At 40.3% G+C, this 17962-nt stretch overlaps 1 protein-coding gene across 1 annotated transcript in view; it reads right to left on the bottom strand.

Moving 5' to 3' along the window:
- The window catches only part of LOC143123479 (uncharacterized), a 201504-nt gene extending 184000 nt beyond the window's left edge, over positions 1 to 17504 (bottom strand). Inside the window, exon 1 of the mRNA XM_076284929.1 lies at positions 17151 to 17504. The gene's annotated coding sequence lies outside the window, so the exon portion shown is untranslated. The remainder of the gene's footprint in view (positions 1 to 17150) is intronic.
- Positions 17505 to 17962: the final 458 nt, after the last annotated feature.

Below are 17962 nucleotides of genomic sequence, written 5' to 3'. Positions count from 1 at the left end.
CATGTGACCACTTCTGTTGAGCCTGCTAAAATGTGGATTGGGCGAGCATGTCAGACGCTGCCTAAAATGGATAGCTTGAGTTTTACTGCAGCTGTTTGTGCAGAGGTTGGCAGGGTGCTGGGCACCCAATGGCCGTCACATGGTTTTCATCACCCACAATCCTTTACAGGAGTTGAGAGAATGAATCATTTTTTGAAGGAAAGTTATGATAAAGGCCACCAGGAAGGTTTTCCTTGGTTTGTGCCATTTCCACCGGTCGTGTGCAGTGTGAGTCCTACCAACAACAAAGAGACAGGGCTTGGCCCGCTTGAAGTTGTGTCTGGAAAACCTATGTCTGCACTTGTTTTGTGTACTGCGATTGTACATTTGGGATCAGATGCTTTGAGTGCATATTGTTCTGAATTGGCTGAAACATTCAAAACAGCAGGCCATCAGTTGACAATGGAGTGCCACAAGCATCTTGACGGGGGACACTCCCTACCTAGCCATTGGGCGATGATTAACAACCCACTCAGAGTAGTCTTTGAAGCTAATTGGGAAGGGCCATTCCACACGTTGTTAGCAACTGATGCAGTCTCAGACGACCATGGCTAAACCTTGAGTCCTGTCCTAGAAATTACATGTTTACATGAACCTTAGGCTATTTGATGAAATGATATGACCCTTTTATAATTTGATAAGATTCTTGTTTTCAGCTTAATTTGCATGCATTTTTCCAATTTTCTGTGAGCATTAGTATACTGCCGCTCTTTTTTGTTTGTCATTTCAGAAACTACTGTCCGTGACCACAACCCCTAACAGCCGTTTGACGACGACACCAGCAGTGATCATAGCGACATGGGAGTGACCCCAGGATGCACAGAATGGATGACAACCGTGATCCTGACAATGATGGTTTTCATATCAGACGTACTCCCACTGCCGGACCACAACCAGATGTTGGCTGTCAAGATGGCCATGAATGGGACTATATTTGTTTGCGGGAAACATGCATGTTTGCCCTCAAACAGGGAAGGGAGTTGTTATGCCGCTCCGACCCAACATTCCTCTATGGATACAGAGTTACCTTCTGTTATGGACAAGATTGCCAATGATACTATAGAAGCCATATCCGCAATTAATGAAGAATTATATGCCATTCACAAAGTAGCCTTACAGAACAAAATGGCTCTGGACAATATACTGGCGGATAAGGGTAGTACATGTGAAATTCTGACACAAGAGTAATCATTCAGATTTTAATGTCAACCTTAGTTCCAACTCTGTCCATTTATGCAATTTTCAGGATTTGAATATCAGTTACCTGATTGACATTAAGGTGATAACTGAAAACTCAGTAAAATATGAGTAGAAAGGATGCAAGTTGCCCCTCTGGCTTGTGGAATGCAAGTGCCGCTGCAATTTGCAGGGTAGTAGGTGAATTTTTACCTCATTTGTTTTTTCCCCTCTGCAATTGGTAAAATCAGAGGCTGTTTTACAAATAGGTTTTTCGTGCCTACCAATGAGTTCAGGAAGCATCCTAATTGTAAAAGACATTACACTATAGAAACATTTTTGGAATTTTGTAGCTTCGTACATTTGAGATTCTGATTTACTTGACCTCTACACTAAAGGAAAGGTTTGATTGATAACAATCTAAGTTTTGTTTGAATCGTTTTATCGTTTGGCGATTATAAACATTTTTAGAGTTTTAGACTCTTACTTTTGAGAGATTTTCTTGACCACTACACTATAGGTACGATTTAAGAAACATTTTTTTTGTTTTTTCTTGACCACTACACTACAGGAAATGTTTGATTGTTAACAATCTTAAGTTTTATTAAAAATTGTTGATCATTTTGATTTGTTTGTATTTGCCTTTATTGTGATCATATATGTAGTTGATTTATGATCAGACTGTTAGATTTTAGTGGTTTTCTGTATGTCATTCTTTTGGTTCTTTGTTTAATACTGCAGAAACTGCGAGGATAGGATGTTTATTGTAAGCAGACAGAATGTTGTCACCTTACAATAGCAAATGGTGTACCTCCCCCACAAGACGTCTTAATTGAATAAGGTTATATCACTGTCTGTTTCCCCCCCCTCCAATTTGACCCCAGACGTGAATGTATATTCTGGTATTATAATTAACCAAGAGTTTCCTAGTTCTTTGCTTCAGTTCATTACCTTGGCTTCACCTTGCAACACTGTGCTGTGCTGTGCGTACAACAGGGTTACCAGAACTCTGTTGTTAAATCCAGAATAAAGAACTATTCTTTCGCAAGCCAGCCTCAAGTTTTTACCTGCTCTTAACTACACTGGAATCTACTCGGTCAAATGTGTCTCCATTTGGGATTAAGGAGACAATTTTAATAGCATTCTTCATAGCTAAAGAGTAGCCTATTAATTTGGTCAACTTTAAGTGCTAAAAAGGCTACAAATGTACCTTTAGTTTTAGTTTAATGTCGTATGACTTTAATGTTTAAACATTATTTTGACAAACATACCAATTTAGCCTACCTTCTTATTATCTGAAATAACTCTATAGCTTTGCTACCTCCTTCCTTTCTGTTTTTGCTGTTTGCAAAGTTTCATATCCACGGTGGCCTTGGAGACTTAGGTCAGCAACAAGTAGCCTATGTGCTGCTTGTGTGCACAATCCACTGTAATTCTGATGCATAAAATTATTGAATTGTTTATTTTAGAGAATATGGGCTACAGTGCAGTGATGAGTTATGGTAGGCCAACTTGGAGTGAATATACACACACAGGGGAAATTATCTCTCGTAAGTCTCTCGTAGCCTACTCCCGTAGCTGCCTGATAGTAGGCCTACGCACACTGCTGTGCACACCTGCAGACGCTACTGGCCGGAGAATGGAGTGGTGTTTCTTCACAGCTGCCGACTAATGGCCAGCAGGTTTATTCTGGTAGTGGTTGCAGTAATTCTGACGTTATGCACAAGCAACTGGTGTACTATAGAATCCTTGGCAGCACAAACAGCACGTAAATAGTAGCACATCTTTTCTTTTCTCGGTTAAGATCAGCATGAGACAGCTTTGTAACTTAAAAAATATAACAACACAAATGTTTCTTTTTTTAACAGCACAATCAGCACAAACGATTAGGACTACGATTGGACATTGATAGGGGGGGGGGTGATGTCTAGCATAAACTACAACTGCTGGGCAACTTCTACATAGTACACAAACGTTTCTTAAATGGCACAAATCAGCACGCACGTAGCCAAAGCGATCGCAACTATTTTGAGGAGATTTGGACACTAATATGAGGGGCTGGATGACGTCACACCTGTAACAAGCGTGATAACTTAAAAAAACATAGCTACACAAATGTTATTTTTAACGGCACAAATCAGCACAAACATAGCACAAATGATTGAGACCATTTTGGTGAGTTTTGGACATTGATGGGGGGCTGGTGTAGCCTAGAAATCTAGACACACCCTAGCGGCACCAAATTACATTTGCTGCCTACATTTTAATGTGGGTCTGGCTCGTCAGGCTAGGGCTGGTGACGTCACGCGAGTAATAAATAAACCATAATAACTTAGAAAACATAGTAGCATGTATCTTTTGACGGCACAAATCAGCACAAACCTAGCACAAACGATTGAGACCATTTTGGAAAGATTTGGACATTGATGGGGGGCTGGATGACGTCACACGTGTAACAAATAACGTGGTATATTTTAAAAAACATAGTAGCACAAATGTTACTTTTAACGGCACAAATGAGCACAAACATAGCACAAACGATGGAGACTATTTTGGGGAAATTTGAACAAGTATGGGGGTCTGAGTGACATCACTGGCCAGAAAATGTAAAGTTTAATTACTTAAAACCCTTAACAGCACAAACGATCATTTTTACGGCACAAACTGGCACAAACGTAGCACAAACGAATAGCAGTGTTTTTAATCATTTTTGAATAACATGGGGGGCCAGCTTCACACAGGAATCAAAATTCCAAGACCAACGATCTCATGTCTTTCTTTGCCCTATGCATGATCAATATCAGAAGATTTTTAAAGACGTTTTTGGACGCAGCTTCATGTTTCATGGTTTGGCATAAAACTGCTAATGAGAACTATAGCACTTAAGAAAGTGAAAAAACGTATAGCTTACTTATTTCATAATATCTATTAAAAAAACACCAATACCTACGATAGAATGATTGAAACATTCTTACAGGTGATCTAGTATATTTAGTGTTTTCACCAATCTAATATTGACCATAAAATGTCCAATTGCCCTCGTTTAGGAGAGGAAAAGTACATTTGTGCCAGGGAGGTAGTGGTAAAATAAGAGGTGGGTGAACTATGAATTCTGCAATCTCGGTGAGGTGGACTGTGCCAAGCGGTATCGGATTTTTTAAAAAGGCATTCAGAACATGTTTGATAATGGTGGAGGTTATTATGCAGTATTGGGAATAGGCCTATAGGATAGTAGGCCTATTGGATAATACAGTTTTGAATGTTAAAAGTGAATAAAGGTGGATAAACTCTAATAAGAGGTGGGTAGGCCTAAACTCTATTTTTGAAATTTCAGAGGTGGATAAACTGCGTTTACTTGCGTTTAGCCTCCACTACATCCTAATTTGCGCTCATAGGCCTATTCCCAGCTTCGTAACAGAAAGGTAATATTTGAATGTAAGCTATACAGTGTAGGCTATAGATATACTATATAATATATAGCCTACACAACCAAGGGACGGGAGTTATCCTCTGAAAGCAGGGCATCTTCATATTTAGTGTTGCGGCGGGGTTGCGTAAAGAGGTGCAGAGCGCGCACCTGTTTGCTTTTTTTGACTGGCAGTGCCCAAGATCAGATGACAGTACGTGAGTTGAATAATGTAGGCTAGAATATAAAGGTAGGCCTAAAGCAAACAATAAAGGACAATGTTTAAGCCATTGTAAACATAATTGGAAACGTACAGTAGCCTATACTGTACCATAACGTACATGATTATGCTAGGCCTAGAGGTCTTTCCTTAGGTAGGCCTACCCACTTTTCTTTTTCTACAAAGTAGGCCTAAACATGCTAAATGTTGATTATTCAGATTACTGCAAGCAAGAGGAATGAAAGCGAGCAGAGGACAATGGACATGGATGCATACGATCTCTTTCCAGAAAGCTTTGCTTGGAAAAAACATAATTAGTTAAGCTATTCGACGCTTATAGTTAACATCAGATGGCATAGGCTAGGCCTATACAATATTTTCAATATATAATTTTACATAGGCTACAGCTTTTAGGCCATTGATTTCATTAAAACATATGCTGATGATATAGATGAGGGGGTGTTTACAAGGCGGAGACCTAAAACCATCCGTCTGCGCACAAGTTGACGTTCATTTGTGATTTATAATGGGCACATCTGGAAGGGTGGCGTACGCACGTTTTTTTGTGCGTACGTTCGTTTTCTCTGAATCACACGTACGATCATTTCAGAAATTATCTAAGATCAAATGAAGGATGGTTTCTACGCAACCCTTTTATAAATTAGGCCCCTGACGTGGAGATAAGCACTTTTCCACGTCAAAGACGGTTTTTATAAATCTGAGCGTTGGCATGGATTTGAGCGTACGCACGGTCTAAGATCAAATCTGTGCATTAGAACGCTTTATAAATGAGGCCCCTGAGTTATAAGCAGCAGTTCGTTCATTCAGAGCTTCGCGGATGGAGTGGTTTACCAATGGCTTTTGGTTAGGGTATGTCTTCATGATGGGAACAGTGTCATCCACAAGCTTCCCTATGAACCCTACTACTGCTTCTGTAAACTCATCGATGTTCTCTTCAGATCTGAACACATCCCAGTCCACAATACTCAGCACATCTTGGAGCATGTTCTCAGACTCCTTTGACCAGAGCGTCACCTCACGCATGGCTGGAGGCTCGCGTTTCAGTTTTTGCTGGTACCTGGGCATAAGGAATATTGCAGCATGATCTGATTTGCCGAAAGGAGGAAGAGACTTGGCTTTGTATCCATCTTTGAACAAGGTGTAGCAGTGATCCAGTGTCCTCTCCCCTCTGGTGTTACATTTGACGTGCTGATAAAAATCCGGCATGACCTTCTTGAGATGGGCCTTATTGAAGTCACCAGTCACAATCACAGCTGTATCCAGGTTGTCATTCTGTTGCTTTCTGAGAGTCCCGGACAACTCCTTCAGTGCTGTATCAGTGTCCGCTTGAGGTGGTATATAGATGGTGGTGACGATGACTGATGTGAACTCCCGGGGAAGATAAAATGGCCTGCATTTCACAGTGATGAGCTCCAAATCAGGTGAGCAGTGTTTTGCTAGTACCTTGACATTCCGGCTATCACACCAGCTGTTCACAAAAATACATACCCCCCTCCTCTAGTTTTGCCAGAATCCGTCGTTCTGTCCATGCCATGTACATAGAGATGGAGCAGGCTGAATTGCATGGTCCGGCACTGACGGTGTTAACCATGTCTCATATGAAATAATAGCACAGTATGGTAGGAGCCCGCAGATAGGCGTCCGAATGCGGTGGTGCCATGGCAACAATAAGGACCCGTACCAGCAGATAAAGGGATAGTTTCTACCTGCAAGTCATCAGGATGCTGAACCGTCCTTGGAAATCCCGACATAATGGCACTTATTTTTTTGGATTTTGTTTTAGCCTCTTCCTCCTTTTCTCTCCATCCTATTTTTTATAGTATTTTTTTATGAGTATATGATAATAAACTTGAACTTTTTCTATTTTTTTCGAACATATGCGCATAGCATAGGCTATGCGTCACGAACAGTGTTGGGCAAGTTACTTCAAAATCGTAATGTACTATGCATTACTTATTACTGTCATTTCAAAGTAATTTGTTACATTATAATATTACTGTCTCTGAATTGTAAGGCATTACACTACTATTGCATTACTTTTAAGTTACTTTCACCAAAATATCTAGAAATATGGATTTGCCATTCTAAATGCAGTTTATTATGCTCAATGCAGCTTGCTCTTCCAATGGAGGGAGATCTGGTATAGCATAATGACTGAGCTAGGCTTAAGGCAACAGTATGCAATAGGCGCAGTGCTCATAATGCAATACAAGGAACAATCATAGTCAGAATTTGGTTAAAAACCGACAAAAGGTCAAAGTCTGGTAAATTGTGATAGAAATACTGTAACTTTAAGGCCAAGGCCTACTCATTAAAATCAATAGAGAGCCTACTATATTGTAAATCAACGCTTAAAGGAACCATATAAGATTGTGGCCAAAACGGGTACTACAATCACTTTCAAATTACTGTAGAGCGGTGTATCCCCTTCCCCTCCCCTCTGACTGGCAGAGTTGGCAACCGGATGACGAAACACTACTGACTTTGTGATTAGTAGATAGGTGGAGGGTGGCGCATTAGGCCAAAACACAACATGACAACATCAACATCATTTGAGGGCTGCAACTTCACTTTTTAAATGACAATATCCTGGCCAGATTACTGTTGTCAGTGATATAAGTATTTGAAATGAACATGATTTCTTAATGTCTAGTGACATATCAGGGCAATTCTATGATTAATTGAAATACAATTTTTACATATGGTTCCTTTAATAAAGACATGTCAAGATGGTGGCCTGCTGGCCATTTCGGTGCCCTAAGTGAGTGGCTTTGAGTGAGTGACATTTAAATGATAACTCAAACACCTAAAGTAAAATAAAAGGCCTATTATTTACAGACCATTACTGTGTATTTTTAAACATTAATTTCTGAAGAAATGCTGTTTTACTTATAAATGGTGCACTGTCACTTTAAGAGCATTGATCTTTACGTTGTCATAATGCCCTTTTGCCAGCTCTTGTTTACAAGCCTTATTTGTTTGAGTTACATTGATAGCACAATATTAACAATAATATGCACAATGTTAAGTTGTTTTAAGCAACCTTCATTGCTTTGGAAATGGAAGTATGCAATGACATGTTGCTTCACATTTCGTTTTGCGAATGTAGCCTAAATGCTTGGAAAACGAATGATTGAAGACCCACCAATTCTAGTACTACGTGGTGATTGAGAGAACACAAACTTGCATGTAACATCGTGTTAGTGCATTTTGACATTGTAAACGTTATTGATGAAGAGTGAAACGCAGTTTGCAGTAAAGCTACTATTCATTGGTTACATTTGGGTGCCCCCTCTGTCCTTTGGTGCCCAACGCAAAGTGCGTGATGCGCGTGGTGGGAGCGGTGGCACTGCCAGGCTACACAATCTTTTTCTGCATTTCTATCCCTTAATTTAAGTTCACAGCACAAAGCTGACATGCACAACAGCATAGTTTGTGTTTTATCAAGAATCAAAAAGATTAGCGTGGCACTACTTTAGATGTTTCATTAATTTACTTGTGCTATTTCGCGAGCTGAGAAATCTGTCGGTTTCGCACACAAAGTGCACTAACTATTATGTTCTTCATAGCCTTGTCTCTGACAAGCTGAAAATAATGAGCGTAGGCTTATGTCCATCCCGCAAATAGAGTCCGCCTGCGAGTCTGCTGCAGCCACAGTCATATTCAACCAGTATCAGGAGATAACGTTCTACTATTTTGCGCGGATTTTTTCTACTCTGTTGTTCTCGCGTGGTGTTTGCGAATATGTATCAAAACAAAACAAGCGCTTAATTTTGGGTTAAACTGCATTGTAACGCGCGTTACTGAAGTTTGTACCGAGTAAATATTACCCAATTTTTTTTTGTAATGCCTTAAATTACCGCGTTACCGCAAACAGCAATATATTACAGTAATTACATTACTTTTGTAACGCATTACTCCCAACACTGGTCACGAACGGAATGCTCCAATGACATTTATTTTTCTTTATTGCATTTTGCATTTCACATTTAAGTCAGCATTGTCTTTGTAGCTTAATACCTGAAATAGGTGACAATACAGGATACTTTTCAATTAGCAAATGACTAGAACTAGAACTCATCAAAATCTACAACTAGTCTTCTAGGCCCTATTCCTACTCACCTTCTTAAGACTGCTCTCCCCTTCCTGGATAGTGCTTTGCTCCAGATGATAAATAATTCAATGCCATCAAGGCATGCACCGCAGTCATTTAAGACATCTGTTATGAAGCCATCCCTCAAAAAACCTAGCCTTGATCCTAACAACCTGGGCAACTATAGGCCTATATCTAATCTCCCTTTCATGTCAAAAATACTAGAAAAAATAGTGTCCAAACAAATTGGTACCTTCTTACATATGAAAAAAATCTAGGAATTATATCAGTCTGGCTTCAGAGCTCACCATAGTACTGAATCAGCCTTAGTTAAAGTTTTGAATGATCTCCTCATTGCTGCTGATAATGGATATGTATCAATACTGATCCTCCTGGACCTCAGCGCTGCCTTTGACACCATAGACCATGGCTCAGTACTGGGGCCCCTGTTATTTTCTCTTTATATGCTTCCCCTAGGCTCTGAAATTGGGAAACATGGCATTAATTTCCATTCTTATGCAGATGATACACAGCTATACCTCTCCATAAAACCAAATGAATTAACCCCGTTAGCCAAACTTGACACATGTATAAGAGATATAAAGACATGGATGACAAACAATTTTCTGCTTTTGAACTCAGATAAAACAGAAGTCATGGTTTTAGGTCCTAAAAAGATTAGGGATATCCTATCCTCATCACAGGCTACATACAGTATAGTGATCTTCCAATGACCTCATCCACAGGTCCACAGGAGTTATAATTGACCAGGACCTATCACTAAATAATCACATAAAACAGATCACCAAAACTTCATTTTACCATTTAAGGAACATTTCAAAGATAAGGAAATCCTTATCCTTACCAGATGCCGAGAAATGAATCAATGCTTTTGTCACCTCAAGGATAGACTACATTTTTTATATACTGGCTGCAATAATAATCCCTGTCTAAAGAGCTTACAGCTTATATAAAATGCAGCTGCTCGCACACTCACTAGGACCAAAAAATATGAACATATTTCCCCCATCCTTACACTGGCTACATGTTAAAAGTAGCATTGACTTCAAAGTATTACTTCTAACATACAAAGCCATAAATGGCCGGGCACCTGAATATATTAAAGATCTCCTAGTCCTATACAACCCACCTAGACCGCTACGATCACAGAATACTGGACTTCTTGTAATCCCAAGAATCTCAAAAACTAGTAGGAGGCAGAGCTTTCTGCTACGGCGCACCCGTCCTTTGGAATAATCTCCCTCCCTCTATTCGATTAGCAGACACCCTCCCTATTTTTAAGTCTAGACTTAAAACATACCTCTTTAGTGCCTCCCATGGTTAGATATGGTGCAGCATGGAACTTCAACCACCTCAGGGTTTTTGCTATGTCCTTGTGTGACTGGCACCCCAGTCATGTGTGTGACGGTGGTCACTGACCATACCTGCGCTTGTGTTGACTTCACCATGCCTTAGTTATGCTGCTATAGCGTAGTGCTGTCATGGACTTTTCATGTGTCACGCCGTACAACCCCTCCTCTCCCCTCTCTCCCCTTTCCTCTCTCTCTCTCAACTCTCACTCTGCCTATTAATACTAACCCACTCTAAATATCTCTCCCTCTTCCCCCTTACCTTACTTGTGAGGTAGGGGTGTAACGGTTCATGTATTCGTATTGAACCGAAACGGTACGGGCGTCACGGTTCGGTGCATGAATTTACACGCAGAATACACGGTATAAAAATACATAAAACTCGTGTGCGGATTAATTAATGCCATGCGCAATTACTGTTAAGTAGCGAGAGTTACGGGAGTTCTTTAGCGACACCTAACGCTAATCTGTAGCCTCGCCTTAGCTCTGAAGCTCTGATTGGCGCCTATGTGTTTTTTTGTCAGGTCGTCGGTCGAGTCCGTCAGTCATTAGCAGCACTGAGGTTAGACCCACAAGAGTTAGAGGATCCGCTGGTCTCTTTAAGATCGCAAGTTTGAGAAGTTGAACTTCAGTTACAGTAATGTTAGTACAGGCGAAAGAGTGGTGGATAAGATGAAACTGTGTGTCGGCGTTGTTCAGCAGTTGTTGGGTATGTGAGTGGAAAAAATGCTACACATATTCGAAGTCATCACCCAGATGATGTAGGCTACCAATCACTGAAACGAGGGGGAAAAAAACTTCCCCTGCGCTTCAGCAGCCTTTGGATACACATACAAATAGGGCCAAAACCTATGGCTTAAATCAAATAATTTCGTAATGACAGAAAGCTATGTAAATCGCGTGGTAATTACCTTTATGTTGGGGTAACTTGCAACTTCTCACATGAGGAGCTGGTAGTGTTAAGTGCATAGACAGTAAAATAAAGTGACAACGCTAACCAGGCTAATAAACAAACCATGCTACGGTGAGTTAACCTAGTTGTAGGCTAGTCTGTTTATGAAATGAAAGGAGCAATTTCGTTTTTAAAAAAAAGGTAAAATACTGTGATATTTTCACAGTTAGTAGGCTAGATTATTACTTTACACACAATTAAAAATATTGAGGCAAATTGTAGACTCTTCCATATACAACTAAACACAGATGTTGAAGGTCTTGCTTAAATGGATTTTTAAAAATCATTTTTCTATGTAATTTGCACTTTCAGAAATAAGAGATGCTGTAGGCCTATTTTCATTTTTATAGCTGATTGTCTTATTTTGTTTACAAGTTACAGATGGAGTCTGGGTACTTATTGTACTGTTTAGTCTACATCTTACACACTTGGCTGTTGCAGATAGCTCAGGGAAGAGACTGTATGACACTAGGTGGTACAGGCTGAGACATGTACAAAAAAAATGCTTTCTGCATTTTTGTTTGCTTTTCCCTCCATTGTACCGAACTCGTACCGAACCGTGATGTCCGAACCGAGGTATGAACCGAACCGTGACTTCTGTGTACCGTTACACCCCTATTGTGAGGTATACCATTACCAGTCATCAGTGTTTGTGTTTGGCCCTCATCTCACCTGGTCCTATCCCTATGACTGCCTATCATCGCCTATTGCTGTCCCCCTGCCCGAATTTCTGGCCCGCGCAGCCTAGGGACTACTTGCCCTACGACAACTCCTAATCCCCCTGGACAATTCATTTCCTACACTGGACTATTTGAACTTTCTGACACTAAATAGGATTTGTGCATTATCATACTGGATATGTAACCCACCTCTTTGTAACATACACCTCAAGTGGCTTTAATCACCATATTCTATTATCTATACCTAACTAACTTATTCATTTATCATGTAAACAGACCTTATTGTTCTGTACTGACCCTAGGCAGATGGGTCAGGCCCTTGAGTCCCTTCTCTGATTGTTTAACACTCTGTAAAGCGCCATGAGACATGTTTTGGCGCTCTATAAGTGATATTAAATAGTATGATATTAAAATAAAAAACTTCAATAAGTCATATACCACTTTTATTTTCATTTCCATTTCACTTACAAAATAGAATAATGAATGAACGCAAAAGTACACAGACCATACACGGACCCAGTAGCTCTTCTTTCCTCTTCTCTTTACACAGGCACACAGGCCAGTCCCGGCCCTGTCACTGAAAGCGTCTCATGCTTGATCATCCTCAAGCACACTGTGGATTTTTTTAATTTAATTTATATAGTATATTTAGTATTAAGTTTTGTTAGTTTTTCTTATCTTCTACTGTCTCTATTGTACAGTGGAGTTTTGTTATATGTATATACTTATATTTACCCTTTCTGCTGTAAGTGCATGTTGTGTGTGATGTCTGTAGGCCATACCTGTCAACACTCCCGTTTTTCCCGGGTTCTCCCGTATTTCAAGGTCATCTCCCAGCACCCTCCCGTTTTGTTATTTCTCCCGGAAAACTCCCGTAATTTGCATGGCCATCAAACTTCATTTTAAAATCATTGATCCATTCATTTTTTGTATTAGTTTGACATCTCCCAGGTTGCCAGATTGTGTATGAAATACACCCTACACATACACGATCACTTAGTTTCAATTTCAACCGTTTTGTCATAGGCTTAAACCAGGCAACCCAAAACCCAAATAAGGAAGCGGGTGCCGCCTGGGCAGCCTGAGTCTCGTCGTAAGCAAGTGGGCTAGTTGAATGGCCTACTCCAGAACTAGCTGTTGTGAAATTGTTGGGAATTTAATTGATTAACACATCACATAAACTGTTATTGAGTGTTGTTGATACACTGAACTTGTGCCCTCGGAACCAAATCTGACAGCAAGCAGCTTTGGAGTTTTGGAAGTAGGCTGCAGGCAGGCGGATACATAACTGGCATGCGTAAGGTAATGGTAAGGTAAAAGCAACGACCGAAATGCAGTGTTGAAACACGTGTATGAAACGTATTAAATATGCAAACACAGATCCGGTATAAACACTGACCCCCCCCCCCCCCAAAAAAAATCTCCCGTTTTTGGAAAGCTAAATGTTGACAGGTGTGCTGTAGGCTACTGAAACCTCGAATTTCCCCTCGGGGATCAATAAAGTATCTATCTATCTATCTATCTATCTATCTATCTTTATTTCTCATTAGTGCTCCTTATTATGATAGCTGCTTTGCCTACAGTAAGCTAACAGGCTAACATATTGTTGAAAACTAATAGAATAATTAACCTTACCTTAACCTTATTCTGATACGTTTTCAAACGTATCAGAACGGAATTGTGCATACATCATGCTTAAAAACGTATCAGAATCTCAGAAATAATCATGTTACGCAGTCAACTTAAGACGGCTGCAGGCGGCTACATGAAGTCGAATCTCCCTATTCTTACTGCTCGGACTTCTGCATGCGTGGCACGAATATGGTGGTGTCTCATATAGCACTGTTGGAGCTGACACAAACAACAATCGACTACTTTTACCACTGCTAGGTAGGCCTAATAAAAAAAAAGTAACGCGCATTTGAGCAATACTGAGCCAAATAAATCACAATACAGCTTCATTTCCAGCCTTAGTGTAGAAATGAAGTGGCCAGTAGACACAGAGTGCGCCCCCATAGTTTCTAAATTTGTGTCATTCCAAAATACCACAGCAGCCAGTTGACAATGAAGTATCAGCACCTTAATTAATGGTTGTGGAAAACAGACCTGGGACAAATCTGTAAACCAGTGAAAAAACAGCATTGCTAGCAGAGCTGAAACCTCTATCAGGTGCAGATCTGGCCCACAAATCTGGCCCACCCCTACAAAAAACACTACACAACAAACCAGTGCTTGATGGAAGGATTTGCTGATCAAGCTGTTTATTGGCTGGACTGCTTGGAGTTAGGTGGGGATCACACTGAAAATGGTAAACGTAATGCAATGCTCAGACCATAATATAATTATAACTATAATAAGTTCTGTCTCTTGCCCCTTAGTAACAGAAACAGTTTGCCTAAACTGACAATTGAATACACTTGCGTTGCGATTTGAAAGTTAAACCAAATTCAACGCTCAGCTTGTTCAACGCTAGCTCTACGCTACTGCTGCAACCATTCCGCTTCCGAACAATAGAGAACAATAGGACACCTGCCGCTGGTTAGTGTGATCCCTGCCTTAGGCTAGATGTTATTCAAAAAAGTTAAGAATGAACCACAAAATCCGAACTGAATTAAAATTGGAAAAAACTAAAACTATTCAGATGAGCAACCAATTTTTGTATTAAGACCAGCTCATAGAAAAACATCATAAAAAGGGGAAGACAACAAAATTAATTTAAAATATAGCCGCAAACGGCAATCGCGGGCCCGAGCACCTGCGGTCTGTGACTTGTGACATTTCGGAATCCAGCAATGCACTCACATGTGGTGCGTTTGTCAAATGCACATGTCTGATGTGTGTATTATTTGTTTTTACATGTTTTATACATTGGAAGCACTTACTCACTTTGTTGGGTATGACGTTTTTCACCGATGGTAGTCAATAGGTGGCGCTACACCACAAATATGTAGGGTGCAATGATACACTTCCAAGTAATTCGTTTATGACATACATTTTATGATATGCAGTGCAATGCAGATTAGTGTTGTCACAATACCAAAATTATTGTTTCGATACTGATACCAAGTCAAGAATTGCGATTTCAATACTTCTTCGATACTTCGATACTTCTAAACACATTGTATCCCTGGACATTAACAGCGGCTGATGGAGAAGATTTATTTAACCAGGTTTCTGAGATGCTGAGAAAATCTAAATTAGATGTAACCTAACCACACTAGCACCACCACTAGGGGCCAAAGTTAATAGATCAATATGGAAACCCAGTGTTGCCCACTATCGGGTATTCAATTGAATGAATGAGTCAGTGTACAAAAATAATGCACTTTAATGTCTGATTTGTTTGTAGCAGAGATATATAAATATGTATAAATACTTTAGTTGAAGTAGAGGAGGAGTTGTTACATAACCAGTATTCTTAAATATTTCCACATACAATATACATAACGTTATGTCAATGTGCATACACTGCAGATAGGCTACTATGCTTGCTACCAAATAAGAAAAGAAACAGAATAAATATAATCACCCCAAAAGAGGGCACAATCACTTCAATAAGGGCGAGGGATAAAGAGGTGCCAGCTGAGGATGGAATCACCCAGAGGACTAGACAAATACATAGCCTACCCTAGCAGGGATATAACTGGCCTAGTCACATTCACACAGCAGTTAGCTATATACTATACTTAAGATTGATATAATTAGCATCACTACACACAGGTAGCTATATACTACTATAGGAATGCTACAATTAGTTCAAATATACACCGCACATAGGCAACGGTTCACTACAAACTGCAACACAACCAATAATGTCACTACACACACCTCACTGCAGGCAACACTGACTAGGTTCGAGGCAGAGCAGAGTATGCTACCCTCTGTGTTCTCCCAGCCCCAGCTGACAAAGGAATGAAAGGAAAAGAGCAGGCCTCGCCATATACAGCAAGAGAATAAATTAACACACAAACTTGGAGGTGGTTTTACACACTTATAAGAGCTACAGCTACCTACAACATAACTTTAACCCACTGACATGTCATGTTTTTACATAAGGGGAAAACAGTAGCTACAACTTGCTCCTGAAAATAACAAAAGATCACATTAATCCCATGCCCATTCAACCGACTGAAGTAACATGATATATGGTTAAGAATTTAATACCTGATAACCTCTGTAATGATCTCATATCATGTAGACTGGAACCAACATTTCCACATGGACACTACAAAGACAATGGGTGTGTTCGAAACGGGTAAAGTTGCTGCCTTTTAAGATATTTAACTGGGGAGCAAGGCAGCCTTTTAAGATATCTTAGAATTCCCAAATAACGGTCATTTTTGGAGGCAGAATCGATGCACACTTCATGCTCCCTCCTACCCATAATCCCTTTGGGCAACGTCTGAAACAGCTGTGAAAGGTAAACAAACATGGCGGATGACATCGGTAATGGCTGCTGAATCTGTTTAAAATGTCATTTGTGTGACCTTATTTTGCTTAGATTTGTAGATTAGAGATGAGAAATAAACAATTTACTATGCCATTGTTGTAACCATTAATAGCATCTGGTCTGATATATCTGCCGGCCGTAAAACTAATTTATACCGTTAGCCAGCTAGCTTACGTAAGCTAATTTAGTTTAACGCCAGGCCTTTGCTAACGTCATACCGTAGTGTTAACCAAAGATTCTAGAGTGCTACGCTCGTTTTTAAAAGATGCATTTAATCCAAAGTCATGTCTAGTGAGACAGCTCTCTATGTAGGGAGGGAGGCAGTAGGCAGCTGTCTCCCGTTTCGAACACACCCAATGAGTGCATATTCAACACACAACAGCACGTACCTTTCTTATCTTAAGATTAATGGGTTACACTTTAATATACATAACATTTAAGTTAATAGAATCTTCAACAAACACTCATGCAGCTAGCCAGCCCCCCTGTTCGGACACAACGCGAACGAGGGAGCTACAATATCAACACACTAGTTATAGTGAAGCCGCACTAAACGGACGGACAATAAAATCTTTTAATACCTGAATATCGACGCACCATGTATGTACCACAGCCAATGATGACGACTAGGCACCAGACAACTGAAACACTATAATGTTAAACACATCACAAAGTTTGTAAGCTTATGGCCTGTATTGGTTGATCTCTGCCTCAAACAATTAAGCCAAAAACGCTTTCCTTACCCGCTTCGTGTTGGATCACCGCCGGAAAAGTTCAAACATGATAAACGGTGCTCTCACCACTGCATTAGACGCACCATCTGGTTTCAAAAGAAAGAGTGACTGCGAGGTAGGCCTACTATTCTACATGCATTACATCCGGTCACCTGAGATGAAACGTATATATATACTCTTTTGATCCCGTGAGGGAAATTTGGTCTCTGCATTTATCCCAATCCGTGAATTAGTGAAACATACAGTGAGGTGAAGCACACACTAATCCCGGCGCAGTGAGCTGCCTGCAACAACAGCGGCGTTCGGGGAGCAGTGAGGGTTAGGTGCCTTGCTCAAGGGCACTTCAGCCGTGCCTACTGGTCGGGGTTCGAACCGCAACCCTCCGGTAACAAGTCCGAAACGCTAACCAGTAGGCCACGGCTGCCCCATCATGTGACTCCCTAAAACTGATCGCAATGAAACCAGGTGCATCAATGGCTTATCCCTTTCCCACCCGTCACATAGAGTCAGTCAGTAAATGGCCTAATTGATCACTCTCTGAGACCATACTGCGAATATTTAAGTGTCCACCTAATAATCCACTGTGTTTGGCTACGTTTTTGTTTAGTAGGACGTGTTATGGTAATTGCATTCCACGGCGTAGAACTCATGAAGTACTAAAGTTATCAAATTGAACAACCTGAATAAGCTTAACAAATTTAACCAATTTCTAAAATGAACCAAGCCCAGTGTATACCAGATACATAGGCTATATCTATTTTATAATTATTTTTTATTCATCACCATAGTTATTCCTGCGTTATGCAGATACTGTATGTTTA

Source organism: Alosa pseudoharengus, unplaced genomic scaffold, assembly GCF_046254945.1.
Source record: "Alosa pseudoharengus isolate Yale_2024_CS ecotype anadromous, Long Island Sound unplaced genomic scaffold, YU_APseudo_1.1 YU_APseudo_1.1_scf_14, whole genome shotgun sequence".
NCBI lineage: Eukaryota > Metazoa > Chordata > Actinopteri > Clupeiformes > Clupeidae > Alosa > Alosa pseudoharengus.
This window is presented reverse-complemented; position numbering and strand designations above follow the sequence as displayed.